The 12,138-nt window shown below is 33.4% G+C and overlaps 1 long non-coding RNA gene across 1 annotated transcript; it reads right to left on the reverse strand.

Annotated features, from left to right (window-relative positions):
* Positions 1-1,350: 1,350 nt before the first annotated feature.
* On the reverse strand, positions 1,351-1,690 carry LOC120205177. Its single transcript, XR_005524010.1, has 2 exons — positions 1,630-1,690; positions 1,351-1,490 (listed from the first exon to the last, which is right to left on the reverse strand). It is a non-coding gene; the product is annotated as an uncharacterized LOC120205177 (long non-coding RNA).
* Positions 1,691-12,138: the final 10,448 nt, after the last annotated feature.

Below are 12,138 nucleotides of genomic sequence, written 5' to 3' on the forward strand. Positions count from 1 at the left end.
GGAATAAAATTCTTTTTGGGAAAATTACCACTTAATTCCTTAAACCCAAATTTTCTACTTTGACCATCAAACTTTCAAATTTACATTTTGGTCATTATCTAAATTTTGGGGTATTACAGGTTGTCCCTCTACTATACTGTCTAGATGCAGTATGATCACCCCTCACTAGCCCTTTACCTTTCTGTACAGATAGTGTTGATCTCTAGGTCGACGTTGCAGTCACTCCTTGAACCCCCAAGCAATCTTTAACAAAGTGATCTAAAGAGTCGCAACTAAAAAACCCCTCTATCCCTACTGACACATCCTTGGATGCCTCCTCTCACACTTAGCACAATAGGGTGAGTGAAGACTCTTGCCAAATAACTGATACTAGCTTTAGATACTAAGGTCAGATTCCTCCTCCTAGACTCAGAGCTACACGTTGATTATCTTTTGCCCTCTTGGAGAAAATCATCAATGACCTCACTAACTCAGCAGCTCATTTGGATTGTATCATCACCCCGCTCGAATGTCAGACCCTCCTACTCATGATCCTTTCAACTACCTTTGCCTGACGGGATAACTCAATGAAGACCCTAAGAGGGTCAGCTTTAAGATGAGAAAAAATATTGAGGTATACGCGCTCTTTAAACCTACGAAAGTGGTATATCTTACTGATCAGTATTCGAGATGAACTCATCATTGGTATCGACTACTAAGGATGTATAACTATCGTTCTGATTGTAAGTTGGATCATTTTCCATAGGTTTTCTTTGAAAATAGAAAGGAAAAGAAGTTATTATCATCATTCTAATTTTTATAGTACTCTTTACTCTCTATAGGCATGTATATGAATAGACACTGACTAACTCTAACACACGGGACGTAGGAATGACTAAACCTGATGCACTGATACCACTAAATGTAACGCCCTAATCATGTCCAACCCAAAGATCAATGGATTACAATGTCATACAGGGACCACCGAAGTGGCTAACTCAAAATTTTCTTTGTAAAACCATCATAAACTATTATATAAAACATCATCCATAGAAATATAAATAAAATGTAGTAAACCTATTTTACAAGTATGGGGGAGCTCATAAATCACCCAAAATAAATACATTAAGTTTAAATCAAAATAAAGTTATGAATGGATACAAAAAAGGGTTTATTAAATCTTCATATTGGGACAAAGGGCTTTTATTTCACGTTCAGAAATAGGCATGCTAGATCATGCATTTCATCTATCTATATATACAGGATAGCAAAACTAAACGTATACGAAAGAGTCATAACATAAAAAAAAGTTTTTTGTCCATAAAAAATGTATATACATCAAAATCAAAAAACGTAAAAAAAAGGTCTTTACTTTTCTATACTCAGCCTACTTTTTGTCGTCCTACGTTTAGAATTTATCCATCTCCATTTAGAATTTATACATAAAAAATAAATAAAAAGCAAAAGTCTAAAAACCATTTTATCTACCTATGCAAACTTGAATTTTTTTTCTATTAATTGGTAATTGGTCAAGCTTGAAGAGAGAGTATGCGTAATTTTGATTTTCAATCAAATTCAAATGAGACTCATAGTTAGTTTGTTAAAGGATACATAAATATGAAAAAAAAAAAGAATAGTTTATTAGATTACATAGTCATTTTTCATTTAATTATATACAAATATAAATATAAATGTAAATAAAAAGTAATTAATTGAGAAAGATTAAAAAATTAAGAATATAAAATTCCATTTTAACTTTGTAATATCTTGATTTTTTTATTGCTCCCTTTCAATCATTCAATCAAAAGAGACAAGAGTTGAAAAATTAGAAAAGATTAACTAAGTAAGAAAGAATAAGAAAAAAGTAATCAAAATGTACTATAAGGATCTCTGCTGAGCTGGAATATCTGGTGACGATAATGCTCCCGGATGGCCTTCTAATAACCTACGTAGGGAAATACATTCCGAACGTTGAGCTTACGAGCTCAGTGCCTCGCTAATAGCTATACTATACTACATACATTCACTAAATGTGAATTTTAGAGGCATAGGTATGAAGACAAGGAAAATGCTAAAATGACATATTGAGGTAGGCATCATTTGTGGTTGAGGGTTCTACTTATCGGAGCTCACACACCCCTTTTAGCCATTCTATATACCATTGGATATCTAGGGTGAGATTCGAAACTACATCGAAAACATACATCCAATCAACTTACTCCGTCGAGTTTTGGAACATCTAAGCCCAATTGGAAGTTAAAGTGCCTTGGCACATCCAAACTCTATAATCACTGTCTGCTAAAGTGACTCGAGTGTTTTGATTGATTCCCAAGTATCAAACAAGACTAGGTTTATATCATACTAACTTTTATTGTTTCTAGCTTTTCTGAATTTATTATTGTTCTCACTTGTAATTTTATTTCATGGTATTCTAGTTTAATTGATTTACTCAAAAATATCCTTTAAAATCCTTGGGATTTTATCTAAAATGTTCATGGGTACCGATACTAAGTCCCTCATTATCGGTACTGATCTCAGGGTATCTGTAACACCCTAATTTAGGGGCTAAATTTTAGAAATTATAAAGTGGTGAATTTAATTGGAATTTGGAAGAAAATGAGAATTAAATTGTAAAATCATAAAGTTGGCAGACCGTTTTATAAAGTGCATAAAATTCAGTTACTAAACTCATGGTTTACCCATTTTTTATGGGATGAATTATAAACCCCTTTGTCGTGCTCAGTTTCCATATTGTTTCCAGCTTTCCTCTTCCCCTCAACCCTCCTTTCAACTCCGATCTACTCGCCGTCCGACCTCTGATCGACGAATCAAAACCTCCATCGTGTTTGTTTTCGACCGATGAACAAAAACCCTCAAACCTTTCGTCGTGAATCGTCTTCGTGAATCGTTAATTTCAGTTGGAAGTATCGTTTGTTTTAACTCGATTTCCGTTGGTTTTTCGTCGATTCACGACGATCTGGCCATCCATTTTCAACACCTCCCTTACCATCGTGTTCCTTGCATCGTTCCGAGTCCACCGATGTTCACCATTTCTCCGTCGTCGCCAATGAGTGGAGGGGTGAGAAAGTCAAAGTTTTCGATGTTTCGGAATCGAGCTCTCCACCATTCAAAATTGTGAACCGAGCTTGGTAAGTTTCTTAAAATGCCTTAAAATAATTTCTAGAAAATTTTCGGGAATTTTTCCGACACCGTATCACTGTTCACGCACCGCACGTGCTGCAACTGCGCGTAGGGGTGCTACTTTTGTAATTAATTTATGTCTGGGTGATATTGTGTAAAACTCGGGTGCTAGTTTTGTAAACATTGTTAAAGGGTGCTAATTTTGTAATTAATTTTTTTTAGGGTGATATTTGTGTAAATTGTTGACTGTTGACATGCGTTAACCGTTGACCATTGATCACTGTTGACCAGAACTTTGACGGGCGTTGACTTTTTTCGGGTACACCTATCCTGACATTTTTCGATGTCCTGAGTTCTATTCCGCAATCTGTTTTTTGAAATTCAGACCCGAAAGCCTCGAAATTGCTAGTCAAACCCGTTAACTTTGACTTTGACCAAAAGTCAAATTTTTGAAAAGTCATATTTTATGTTTTTCGACGTCCTGAATCCAAATCCGAAGTCTGTTTCGCCAAATTCGAACCCGGTAAGCTGGGTTTCACTGATTTATCACCTGATTATATCCGTTTTTTCGGAATTAAGCTTCGTTTTTATGTAATTTCTGTTGATATGCATATGAGGAATTATTGAAAGTTGATTTCAAGATTGAGGGCGTTCCAATGGAATTTAATGGTCGATCATTATTGCACAGAAATTGAGGTAATACATTACTATCTCTTTATGCTTTATAGAACATGTTGAAAATAGAAAAATGCATGGATGTATATGATTAGACTATTATGCCTGTTTTTTATAGATTGACTCGAATCGAATATGATTTAAGCGATAAATTATGAGAATACTTCAATTAGGTAAAATTACGAAAATACCCTTATGTTGTAAAAAGACAAGAACCGATCTTGAAAGTTGGATAAGAAATTTGTAAAGATATATTGATATGATGAAACTACTGATGTATATGGAAAATACTAGTTTTGCTTAGGAAATCTGGATAACCGATTTTTATACCCAAGATGGCTTGTACAAGGTGCTAGAAGTTGATAAGGAATAATTTAAAGTTTAAAGATTATCCAGAAAAACGATTAACCCTAGAATCTCTAAATTATAATTATCTTTGTTAAGAGTTTTAATACCGAAAGTATATGGTTAAGAAATTACAAGATTACCCTTGAAAGGGAAAAATAGCCCGAATTGACCCTGAATGGAAAAGTACTCAAGAAGTCATACCTAAATCGATGAATTACTAGTTTTATAGTTAAGTTCACATGTTTATATAGAAAATTCTTGATAAGCCGTAAATCTCTGAGTTATGAGTAAATACCTAAAGAATAATTTATTGAGGATGCTCTTCTGTCAGAATTATTCGAATGGAATGGAATAGATGATAAGTCTAAATTAAATAACAAGATCGGACGGAAAGAACTGATTAAAATACGTTGGATCTGTAAAATGACCAAAATACCCTTGTAATGGAAATAACTCAAGAATATCACCAAGCCAGGAATGAATGGATATCCTCAAGCTTTGAAATGTATGGAAAAATATTGAGCACCAAAATGCCCTTATGGTCTAGACTAAGTAAAGGTCTTGGGTTAATTAAGGAATTCAAATAAACATAGGTGTTGTTGTACTACCCTTAAATGTAATGGAACACAATTTAAGTGAGTAGATCAACCCTAATATTATGTCAATACCTGAATGGCATGGATATCACTTGAATGCATGTTCGTCTTCTTAAGTTTGGATCGATGATAATTCTGGAAGTACTTAGCTCAGCTCAACTCTAGAGCGCATTCGGTACTAAGAAGTGGATATTCGTAAGACAAATCAACCACGAATACCGGAATAACTTTATTATATAACTAAAGTGAATTGAAAGGAAATACAATGTGTATTTGAAATTCAGAAATGTCTAAATTACTTTGGAAAACTCTGAATTAACCGGGATAGAATTGATTGCTAAATGAACGAAGTAACCTCAATGACTGAGGATTAAATAAGTGATTGGATGAGTCTGGAAACACTGTTGAACTTACATGATGAATTATTCTTATGGGTTATGAACCATGAATCAAGTATGTCAGTATTTCCTGATATCGTTGAAACGTGGAAATGAAATAAAGATAATTGGAAGATCTATTCAGCGATGATTACGAAGATGATTTATGGACAAGAATTGTTAGTATTAAAGAGTGAATACCCTGGAAAGGGAATAAATTGATGGGTCGACATGCATTAGTTCTGAGAGTTGTTCAGTTTGAATAGTTCGATAAACCGATCGATCAACATGAATTGTAAATGTCTGGAATCTCCGTTTCTCTTTTATTAGCTCAAATCACTCCGGTTATTCCTGAACGCTTTCCTGATACACATGAATCATAGTGGAATTCTAAAGTATCAACCTTAAATGTCTTATTAGATCCGTTAGCATTCGATTCCCTTCAATAGGACCTTGTTCCTGGAATCCGATCAAATTACATCAGTTTCATGTTATCCATTTTGATAACTATCAAGTGTCTATGAGAAAACTTGGATATCCTAGTGTATTCCACATGTACTACATGACGATTTTATATGTTTTTAAATGAGTTTCATCAAATTATGATTTATTGGTTTATGAACCATGGCAACATGTTATATGTTTTCCGATTACGGTTTTCACCGAAAAATATTAATTATTCCTGATTTACGACATCATGGAATCTACTGGTTTTATGATCTATAGTTACCTGAAATATGTTATTGAGTTTCCTATTTTCACTGGAAAATATGATTATAATAGATCACATACTGAATATTTTTATGAGACAATACCCGATATTCTGAATACATTTTATTTTGATATCTGATTTACTACATATCTCTGATATGGTTTCTGGTTACAGTATTTTTGTACCTAATTTCTAAATATGGAACATTTTCATATTTTAATGGATTAATTACAGTTTCCCCATGTTCCTTTGTTTTGTGAAAGGGTAAGCCTTACAGTTTCCCCAAGTTCGTTTGTTGTGTGCAAGGGTAAGCCTTACAATTTCCCCCAGGTTCCTTTGCTGTGTGCAAGGGTAAGCCTTACAGTTTCCCCAAGTTCCTTTGTTGTATGCAAGGATAAGCCTTACAGTTTCCCCAGGTTTCTTTGTTGTGTGCAAGGGTAAGCCTTACAGTTTCCCCCAGGTTCCTTTGTTGTGTACAAGGGTAAGCCTTACAGTTTCCCCATGTTCCTTTGTTGTGTGCAAGGGTAAGCCTTACAGCTTCCTCAGGTTCCTTTGTTGTGCTCAAGGATAAGCCTTACAGTTTTCCCAGGTTCCTTTGTTGTGTGCAAGGGTAAGCCTTACAGTTTCCCCTAGGTTCCTTTGATGTGTGCAAGGGTAAGCCTTACAGTTTCCTCAGGTTCCTTTGCTGTGTGAAAGGGTAGGCCTTACAGTTTTCTAGGGAAAATTTGACCAAGGTTAAATATTTTAGACCCCAAAGCGATAATGAAGATGATGAAAAACAATTAAGTGATGGTAAAGGAATCTCCTCAAATTGGAATAAAAAAAACAAAATCCACCATTGGGATAAGAAAAAAAGAAAGACAACCATTGAAGTGCTACTTTTTTATGGTCCTCACATTATGAGAGTTTATCTTGAGAAAAACCACCTCATTGTTACTATCAATAGTCATGACAAGTTATGAGGAGAAGTGACAAGTCTTAACGTAAATAGAAAGGTTAAGATTTTCAAATCGAGAATCAGGGTGGAACAATCAAAGTACTATCAATATAAGGGGTTATATAAGAGGGATGGATGCCAAAACCAAGTCAAATCATCCCAAAATAATAACAAATCCTATAGTAGTACGACTAAAAAGCTCGATTTGATGATTCTCAATTCTATCAAGGCAAGAAAATATCGAAAGCAATAAGGATAAACACATATGACATCAATATTGAGGGTTAATTGAGGAATGTTCCACAACTAACCTTTTCATGTCTGAAAAATTGCCAACAAGCTTTTTCTTAAAATTAAAAGTTCAATAAGGTGAATCATGATTTTTATTTTTAAAGAAATCTTAATTATGGGAGTGGCACGAATGATCCAACTAAAGATTGATGAATGGAGAATCCAAGAAGACTTTAAAGTAATCATTTTGAAAGACTTTAAAATAATTCCTTTGGATGACTATGACTTTGTCTTTGGTTTAAGCTTCCTTAACCGCATTAATGCCCTTATTTTCCCTTGTGCCGACTTTGTTTGCATCTTAGATGCCTACAAATAATATATTTTGTCAATCCATCTAGACGTAAGGAAAATAGTTGAGACACTGACAATTTTCCACTTTACTAAGTGTTTTTCGAGAAAAAGAAGCGAAGCTACATGGTGGCATAGGCAAAGGCAAGTCATCCAAAGGCATTAGAAGGAAGATAAGTCCTTCATGGAGATTCGTGATTATTGAGTCCAAGATAATTCCAGAGAAGAGAGGACATCATCAAATTTAGTGAATGACAATGCCACGTGTCACGAATCAAGGCTCAAGTCCTATGAAAACATAGACACTCAAGGAGTTTAAAGTAATGCGTCAAAACCAAAAAGTCCTCCAAAGTCAAATTACAATTACTACCATCCAGAAGGTCCACATTCAAAAAACTCAATTAATTAAGTAAATAGAAACATAGTGAGATTAATATTCAAAAATAAAAGATAGACTTCAAGTTGAATTAGGAGTTGACCTTGTGGATAGATGTTTTAATCCTAGTCGTAAATGGGGTTTATGTCTAATTAGGCCATTATTGATTGTAAAGATACTTTAGTAGGACACTGTTAATTGTAAAAAGACTTTAGTATTAATTAGGACATTATTAATTATAAAGAGACGTTAGTATAAATAGAGGTTCTCCCCACTTGAATTGTCAAGATCGATTTAATAAGAAAATAAATAGACATGAGCATTCAACTATAATCTCTCTTGTCATATTATCATCTTAGGTCTTTGTTTTTCAACCATTCGATCTGTTATACCCTTTTTAAACCAACTATGCGTATTTTATGGAAAGAACCAAGTGGCTTCATTGGTTAAGAGATTTTTTGTTATACCTTAAGATTCCAGGTTCAAGCACCGCGTATCCAGGGGTATGAACGTTAAAAGGTTAAGAACCTTTAAATAAATACTATATTGTATTCACCCCAGATTTTATCAAAAATGCATTTTAGTATTATTCATCCATTTTGAAGGCAGAATTAATCACACAAATCATGTTTATTGATGTTATGATAATGCTACAACAAAGTGCAAGCATACGCTATCGTATCTAAGTAATAAAGTGGAAGCTAAAATGCTTCGATGTCGAACCCACAAAGAGAAAAACATATTACAATAAGTTGTGTGAAAGATTTCAAAGGATGTATGGTTGGATGATGGAATAAGAAATAGACAGCAAAGTATAAAAATCAAAATGGTTAGTGTCGGGCAGTGCAACAACATTAAGGAGAGCAACATATCAAAGATTTAATGGATGTGGGTGTTATTTTTCAGTTCCCACTATGGATACATCTATGTGTCTCACAATGATTAAAACCATTTGATTAACAAGAATAAAACTTCATTAGTTCAATTTAATCAAATAGTTAACAATGATGGACAATTGGCAGCATATATTTCTATATACTAACTTTTCTTTTCACAAACACCAACACTGCACAAAAGATAGTATGAAAAATCTATAACTTTTATTTCTAAAAAATATAGAAATCACATACAAAAAGATAAATTTATTTCTAAATCTTCCCATAAGCACGATAGCACATAAAACAAAGTTTAAACATAAAACATAACAAGAGACATTTAATCAAAAAAAAGCTTATGTTCAAAGACCAAATAAAATCCAGATTAAACAGATTATTCAATTAAATAGTCTTCACTTATTTATCTCAACAAAAAGGACAAAAATAAATTAGAACTCTTCTTGATCATCGTTGCTACACGACAATGCTCCCCGCCTACTGCTGCACTCCCCGGTGAATTGTTTAGGCGGCCATGTAGATGGTAGGAGAAAAAAATAAAAGGTGGTATAGAAAAGTTTTTAGAAAATAGTATATTTATAGCTATCAAATTCAAACTATCAACCAATCGAAAATTGTTTTTTTCTAAAAATCTTTTTTAAATTCAAATTCTAGACTTTTATCCCACAATTTTATCAACTCTTAAATTTTCTCCAACCGCCTTGTGACTCAGCAGTTGCTGCAAAATCATCTCAACAATCAAGTCCAGCATCAGTGTACAACAACAACAACAACTACAACATTAAAAATGTCACAACATCAATATATCAATTTGTAGCAAAAACATTAAAATTAGCCCAAGTATCAACAATTCACTCTCAATATAAAATGGTGTAAAATATGCTAAAATAGATCTAAATATGATTCTAAAAATGCTAAAGTACAATCTTAACCTAAGTAAAAAGACTCTAAATAATGATTTAAATAATAACTCTTTTGGAAAGTTATCATACCCTTAAACCTAAGTGTTAGCTTGTCCTCAAGCAACTACAATGCAAGGAATATTATGTTGAACAACAATGCTACCAAGCCAACTTAGATTTTAAACCAATCTTTTTAGTTCTTAGAATTTTCATTGATGCCACAAATGTGATAACATTAACTGATCTCATATTAAGGAATGCATTGTCAGCTTACCAAAGTCAGAATCCATAGAGTGATGTAGTGTGCAAGTATAGTGTATCCTATATATACTTAGCTAAATTAGAAAAACTTGATCCTACTCACTTATTTAAATTTTTAATTATATAGCAACATTATCCTCACTTTATTTTATTATTGGAGCTAGTGTCAGACACCTCTAGGATTTGATTTTATTTTCATTTCATTATTAGAACCAGTTTTATGCACCTTTAGTAAATTAGAAATTTTGACAAGTATTTGTTTTCCATCTTTTTTCACTAGAGTCGATTTCGGGCACCTCTAGTATCTTTTTGTTCAAATCAATGCTAGAGCCAGTGTTGGGCATCTCTAGCATTTTTTTGAAGTTTGAATGTTTGCTACAATACTTGCTAATGTTGTGAGATTTGTAGGGTTCAGCAGTTTCTAATGTCTATAAGTATTTAAAGCATACACTCATTGTGTTAAAGTTTTTCCATAAAATCCTAAGCTTAGCAAGAATCTAACGCATTCCTCATACATTTCACTACAAAAAATTCCTCATCAAACTTCGTAAAAAAGAGTTTAAAATTTTCATCTATTAAGGAAGTGTAGTAACAATAATAACAAATGCATCATGACATAACAAATTCAATTGCAATATGAAAAAATGAACAACACCGCCCCCCAAACTTGAGATGTGTATTATCTTCAATGCATGCAAACAAAATGAAAAATCAAATCAAATCAAATCAAATATAACAAATCTTGCGAGAAGAGACAACAACACTCCCTTAATTCGGTGAAAATACTATGTAGCAATAATTGTGTGGTTGTTTTACCAATGCTATATAGTGATGCAATCTAGAATTCAAAACGGTATTGGCAACAATGGTGGTTTGTAACTCCAACTGATATTGTGAAGCAGAGGCAACATATGATGACTGATAGTGTGACAATTGTTGTGGTGGGAACCTGACCTTAGAAAAAATATCAAGAGAAAATTGTTAAACAAAACTAATCTAATGTCATAAATGACTTATTAAAAGCATGTAGAAAAAGAACTGATTTCACATAGTGAAATTGAAGGTTGTGGTAGATTCGTCTGGATCCCAATAAAATAATTCTCCTTTATGTTTGCATATGGTTGTTGTGACATCATCACAATTCTCTAGGTTCTTTATGCCTATAGGATCACAATATTGTTCACAGCAAAACTCTTGCTTGTCGGAATCAGTCGTGAAACGCACTTCTTCATTGTCACAATATAAATGTATAGGCTTGATGGTTTGAATCTTCAAATAAGTGTTTTCATTGTAAGAGCCTTGTGAGATATTCTTTGATGTCTTGGCTACTACTGTGTTTTTCTGCACCATGGTAGCATTTACAGTTTTCCTCAAGTGCTCATACGACAACACTGTAGTCGTCATTGTAGATGTAGAGTTGCAGTTGATTGCAGGATCAATGTGAAAGCTTTGGTTCCCCTTGTTTTTATTGGTCTCTTTATGATTTGGCTCATTTAATTCTTTTTTTGATATTCTCGACATCGGGAATATCAATCTCAGTGTTGTAACATATTTTCATGTGTTCCTAAATAATTTCATCAACGATGTTAATAGAATGAAAATAAACATTATTATCAATCATAACAGGATTTAAAACATTAAATGTAATGTGTTCGTCATTAAGATGTATAGTAAGTTATCCTTTTTTAAACATCGATTATTGCTCTACTTGTAGCAAGGAATGGTCTACCAAGTTTGATCGACAATTCTTTGTCAGCTACACAGTCTATAACAATGAAATATACAGGAAAATAAATTTATCCACTTGGACCAACATGTTGTCTATTATACCTTCGAGGTAAACAATGGATCAATCAATAAGTTAAAGTGTCACGGTAGTACGTTGGGCCTTACCAATGCTAAATTTCATGAAAATAAATAGAGGCATTAGGTTAATGCTATCACCTAAATCACACAATGCTCTACCTACAAATCGATCACCAATAACACAAGGGATAATCAATCCCTTAATTTTGGTGGCAATCAATCCATGGCACTACACCCTTCAATAAGTGTAACAGTTTCGAATTCACCAAGTCTTCGCTTCTTCGAGAGTACTTCCTTGATGTAATTCAGATTTTGCTCCAATGCATCAACCAATGGGATGTTTATTGTCAATTTTCTCAGCACCTTGATGAAATTTCTAAATTAGTGGTGGAGTCCTTGGGTTCAACTGTCTCGACATTGGTGGTGGTATAACAGGAAGTACTGATGTTGATATTGTTGCTGGCATTGCCCTAAAATTACTACATTTTCATGTCTCCCTTCCTGTAACATCAATAGTTGATTCAAGGTTCACTTATATTTTTTTACCTTTATCTTG

This window comes from Hibiscus syriacus, unplaced genomic scaffold (assembly GCF_006381635.1).
Source record: "Hibiscus syriacus cultivar Baekdansim isolate YM2019G1 unplaced genomic scaffold, ASM638163v2 tig00000405_pilon, whole genome shotgun sequence".
Taxonomy (NCBI): domain Eukaryota; kingdom Viridiplantae; phylum Streptophyta; class Magnoliopsida; order Malvales; family Malvaceae; genus Hibiscus; species Hibiscus syriacus.